Source organism: Salvelinus alpinus, chromosome 2 (genome assembly GCF_045679555.1).
Source record: "Salvelinus alpinus chromosome 2, SLU_Salpinus.1, whole genome shotgun sequence".
NCBI lineage: Eukaryota > Metazoa > Chordata > Actinopteri > Salmoniformes > Salmonidae > Salvelinus > Salvelinus alpinus.
Window position 1 is genome coordinate 50907042 of NC_092087.1, and position 5751 is coordinate 50912792.

Consider the following 5751-nt stretch of genomic DNA (forward strand, 5'->3'; position numbering starts at 1 on the left):
TGAAATGCATATAAAATAGCCAAAATAAATGTAGGGATATTTTTCTGGGGGGCAATGAGGATACTCGCATCTTTCCCCCACACGTTTCCATGGCAATTCCATTCCAGTTTGATTGACCTCTTTACCACAAATTTGAAATGTAATGTAGTTTTAAAAGCATGAACTAATCTTAAAATTGGCATAGATGGGTAAAGAGGTCAATGGAACTTGACCCCAAAAATGAAAATGCCAAGGAAATGTGTGGGGGAAAGATCCCAAATCTCCTCATTGCACCCTAGCAAAATTTTTCCTACATTTAGGCTAATATTTCTATGTGTATTTCACACTATGTTGAGGTAACAAATTCTGAGTATAATGCTTGTATGGATGTCAATCCCAATACATGTTCACACTGTGGGCCTGTTACAACACATCAATCATGACGGATTTGACAAATATCCACCATTTTTTAGATCAGATTTGTTCAGTGTGTGCCAATCTGGCTTCCTTCTTCAGTCCCCCACTAGTTGATGGGTCGTTCTCGAACAATCTTGGTTCACTCCAGACCTGACTGCCCTTGACCAGCACCAAAACATCCTGTGGCGTACTGCATTAGCATCGAATAGCCCCCGCGATATGCAACTTATCAGGGAAGTTACGAACCAATATACACAGGCAGTTAGGAAAGCAGAAGCTAGCTTTTTAAAACAGAAATTTGCATCCTGTAGCACAAACTCCCAAAAGTTCTGGGATACTGTAAAGTCCATGGAGAATAAGACCACCTCCTCCCTGCTGCCCACTGCACTGAGGCTAGGAAACACTGTCACCACCGATAAATCTACGATAATTGAGAATTCAATAAACACTTTTCTACAGCTGGCGATGCTTTCCCCCAGGCTACCCCTACCCCGGTCAACAGCTCTGCATCCCCCACAGCAACTTTCCCAAGCCTCCCCCATTTCTCCTTCACCCAAATCCAAATAGCTGATGTTCTGAAAGAGCTGCAAAATCTGGACCCCTACAAATCAGCTGGGCTAGACAATCTGGACCCTCTCTTTCAAAAATTATCCGCCGCAATTGTTGCAACCCCTATTACTAGCCTGTTCAACCTCTCTTTCATATCGTCTGAGATCCCCAAAGATTGGAAAGCTGCAGCGGGCATCCCCCTCTTCAAAGGGGGAGACACTCTAGACCCAAACTGTTACAGACCTATATCTATTCTACCCTGCCTTTCTAAGGTCTTCGAAAGCCAAGTTAACAAACAGATCACCAACCATTTCAAATCCCACCGTACCTTCTCCACTATGCAATCTGGTTTCCGAGCTGGTCATGGGTGCACCTCAGCCACGCTCAAGGTCCTAAACAATATCATAACCGCCATCGATAAAAGACAATACTGTGCAGCCGTATTCATCGACCTGGCCAAAGCTTTCGACTCTGTCAATCACCTCATTCTTATCGGCAGACTCAACAGGCTTGGTTTCTCAAATGACTGCCTCGCCTGGTTCACCAACTACTTCTCAGACAGAGTTCAGGGTGTCAAATCGGAGGGCCTCTTGTCCGGACCCCTGGCAGTCTCTATGGGGGTGCCACAGGGTTCAATTCTCGGGCCGACTCTTTTCTCTGTATACATCAAGGATGTCGTTCTTACTGCTGGTGATTCTCTGATCCACCTCTACGCAGACGACACCATTCTATATACTTCTGGCCCTTCTTTGGATACTCTGTTAACTAACCTCCAGACAAGCTTCAATGCCATATAACTATCCTTCTGTGACCTCCAACTGCTCTTAAATGCAAGTAAAACTAAATGCATGCTCTTCAACCAATCGCTGCCCGCACCTGCCCGCCCGTCTAGCATCACTACTCTGGACGGTTCTGACTTAGAATATGTGGACAACTACCTAGGTGTCTGGTTAGACTGTAAACTCTCATTTCAGACTCACATTAAGCATCTCCAATCCAAATTAAATCTAGAATCAGCTTCCTATTTCGCAACAAAGCATCCTACACTCTTCCTGTTAAGGCAATGGCTGATTTCAAGGTTTTACTGTTAACCTATAAAGCGTTACATGGGCTTGCTCCTACCTATCTTTCCGAGTTGGTCCTGCCGTACATACCTACACGTACGCTACGGTCACAAGACGCAGGCCTCCTAATTATCCCTCGAATTTCTAAGCAAACACCTGGAGGCAGGGCTTTCTCCTATAGATCTCCATTTTTATGGAATGGTCTGCCTACCCATGTGAGAGACGCAGACTCGGTCTCAACCTTTAAGTCTTTACTGAAGACTTATCTCTTCAGTAGGTCATATGATTGAGTGTAGTCTGGCCCAGGAGTGTGAAGGTGAACGGAAAGGCTCTGGAGCAACGAACCGCCCTTGCTGTCTCTGCCTGGCCGGTTCCCCTCTCTCCACTGGGATTCTCTGCCTCTAACCCTATCACAGGGGCTGAGTCACTGGCTTACTGGTGCTCTTTCATGCCATCCCTAGGAGGGGTGCATCACTTGAGTGGGTTGAGTTACTGACGTGATCTTCTTGTCTGGGTTGGCGCCCCCCCTTGGTTTGTGCTGTGGTGGAGATCTTTGTGGGCTATACTCGGCCTTGTCTCAGGATTGTAAGTTGGTGGTTGAAGATATCCCTCTAGTGGTGCGGGGGCTGTGCTTTGGCAAAGTGGGTGGGGTTATATCCTTCCTGTTTGGCCCTGTCCGGGGGTATCATCGGATGGGGCCACAGTGTCTCCTGACCCCTCCTGTCTCAGCCTCCAGTATTTATGCTGCAGTAGTTTATGTGTCGGGGGGCTAGGGTCAGTTGGTTATATCTGGAGTACTTCTCCTGTCTTATCCGGTGTCCTGTGTGAATTTAAGTATGCTCTCTCTAATTCTCTCCTTCTCTCTTTCATTCTCTCTCTCGGAGGACCTGAGCCCTAGGACCATGCGTCAGGTCTACCGGGCATGATGACTCCTTGCTGTCCCCAGTCCACCTGGCCTTGCTGCTGTTCCAGTTTCAACTGTTCTGCATGCGGCTATGGAACCCTGACCTGTCCACCGGACATGCTACCTGTCCCAGACCTGCTGTTTTCAACTCTCTAGAGACCGCAGCAGCGGTAGAGATACTCTTAATGATCGGCTATGAAAAGCCAACTGACATTTACTCCTGATTATTATTTGACCATGCTGGTCATTTATGAACATTTGAACATCTTGGCCATGTTCTGTTATAATCTCCACCCGGCACAGCCAGAAGAGGACTGGCCACCCCTCATAGCCTGGTTCCTCTCTAGGTTTCTTCCTAGGTTTTGGCCTTTCTAGGGAGTTTTTCCTAGCCACTGTGCTTCTACACCTGCATTGCTTGCTGTTTGGGGTTTTAGGCTGGGTTTCTGTACAGCACTTCGAGATATTAGCTGATGTACGAAGGGCTATATAAAATAAACTTGATTTGATTTGAGCTCTCTGTGTACATCCAAAGGCCAGCCGTGCTGCCCTGTTCTGAGCCAATTGCAATTTTCCTAAGTCCATTTTTGTGGCACCTGACCACACGACTGAACAGTAGTCAAGCTGCGACAAAACTAGGGCCTATAGGGCCTGCCTTGTTGATAGTGTTGTTAAGAAGGCAGAGCATCGCTTTATTATAGACAGACTTCTCCCCATCTTAGCTACCACTGCATCAATATGTTTTGACCATGACAGTTTACAATCTAGGGTTACTCCAAGCAGTTTAGTCACCTCAACTTGCTCATTTTCCACATGATTTATTTAAAAAATTTCGTTGAGGTTTAGGGTTTAATGAGTGTTTTGTTCCAAATATAATGCTTTAAGTTTTAGAAATATTTAGGGCTTATTCCTTGCCACCCACTCTGAAACTAACTGCAGCTCTTTGTTGAGTTATTGACTAGACTGGTGGGGGTTGGGCGTGCAGGCGGCTCTGGCTGGCTGGTCAGTCTGGCTGAAATTTGATATAGAGGATGTGTTAATAAAGACAATCAAAAGTCTTCCTAATTTTTTAAGGGTTGTTCATTTGTTAGGCTATTGTTTATGTTCATTATTGAATTACCTTTGATCTAGTTCAGTCTTATAAATCACTTAAACATATTTAGTAATGATCTCTTACCTAGAATGACGGCTGTGAGCATTTCTGCTTAATTTATATTCTAAATAGAGACGGCATATCGGATTGTGTAAAAATGCACGAAATGTGCTTTAGATGCCAGGTTATCTCCCGTACGGACTCGGGAGAGGCGAAGGTCGAGAGCCATGTGTCCACCGAAACACGACGCCGCCAAGCCGCACTAATTATTGACACACTGTTCACTTCAGCCAGAAGCCAGCCGCACCAATGTGTCGGAGGAAACACCGTACAGCTGGCAACCGAAGTGAGCATGCATGCGCCCGGCCCGCCACAAGGAGTCGCTAGAGCGCGATGGGACAAGGACATCCCAGCCGGCCAAACCCTCCCCTAACCCAGACGACGCTGAGACAATTGTGTGCCACCTGCACGCCCAACCCCCGCCAGTCTATTTCATTTAAATGACTTGGAAACAACGTTTATTCAACCAGTTTATGCCCAGTGGGATCTTGCAAATTGTCTTATACTTCCCTATAATATTTGCCGATCTTACTGCAGAGTTACAGGGCCAAACCTCAGAGGAATGTCTTGACAGTACAGCAGGCCCAATCTGGAGAGATTTGTGTTGAAACAAAAACAAACAAACAACAACAGCAATACACTCCTTCAGAAATTTCAGCATTCCATATTACATTCAAACTTCACCCAATGCCTCTGGCCCTTCTAGTGAGGGTGATCCGGCCTCACCAGAATGTCAGAACAGAGGTCATTCAATAGGATTAAGTGAGTCTGTTCTTTCTGTTTTCGTTCCTTATACTTCTGACTCATTATTTAAAAACATTTCAAACATTCTCTGTACCAGGTTTACATTGTTTTTCAGTACATTTCTCATCAGGAGAACTTACATCTGTGAATCCAAAATTCGGACAATAGATACTTTAGAAAATGTTATTTGCATGTCCTTTAAGGTGCATCCTTTCTCTCCCGTGAAGATCCTGCTAAAACCAAATAAGAAGACGACACAATAAAACAGACACGGTATTAACAGCACTGACACATATTCATAAGTATAGACGGGTGGGTTGTGTGTGTAAGTAGAGTTGTAGTCGGAAGTTTACATACACCTTAGCAAAATACATTCAAACTCAGTTTTTCACAATTCCTGACATTTAATCCTAGAAAATAATTCCCTGTCTTAGGTCAGTTAGGATCACTACTTTATTTTAAGAATGTGAAATGTCAGAATAATAATAGAGATAATTATTTATTTCAGCTTTTATTTCTTTCATCACATTCCCAGTGGGTCAGAAGTTTACATACACTCAATTGGTATTTGGTAGCATTGCCTTTAAATTGTTTAACTTGGGTCAAACGTTTTGGGTAGCCTTCCACAAGCTTCCCACAATACGTTCGGTGAATTTTGGCCCATTCCTCCTGACAGAGCTGGTGTAACTGAGTCGGGTTTGTAGGCCTCCTTGCTCGCACACGCTTTTTCAGTTCTGCCCACAAATGTTCTATAGGATTGAGGTCAGGGCTTTGTGATGGCCACTCCAATACCTTGACTTTGTTGTCCTTAAGCCATGTTGACACAACTTTGGAAGTATGCTTGGGGTCATTGTCCATTTGGAAGACCCATTTGCGACCAAGCTTTAACTTCCTGACTGGTGTCTTGAGTTGCTGCTTCAATATATCCACATAATTTTCCTCAT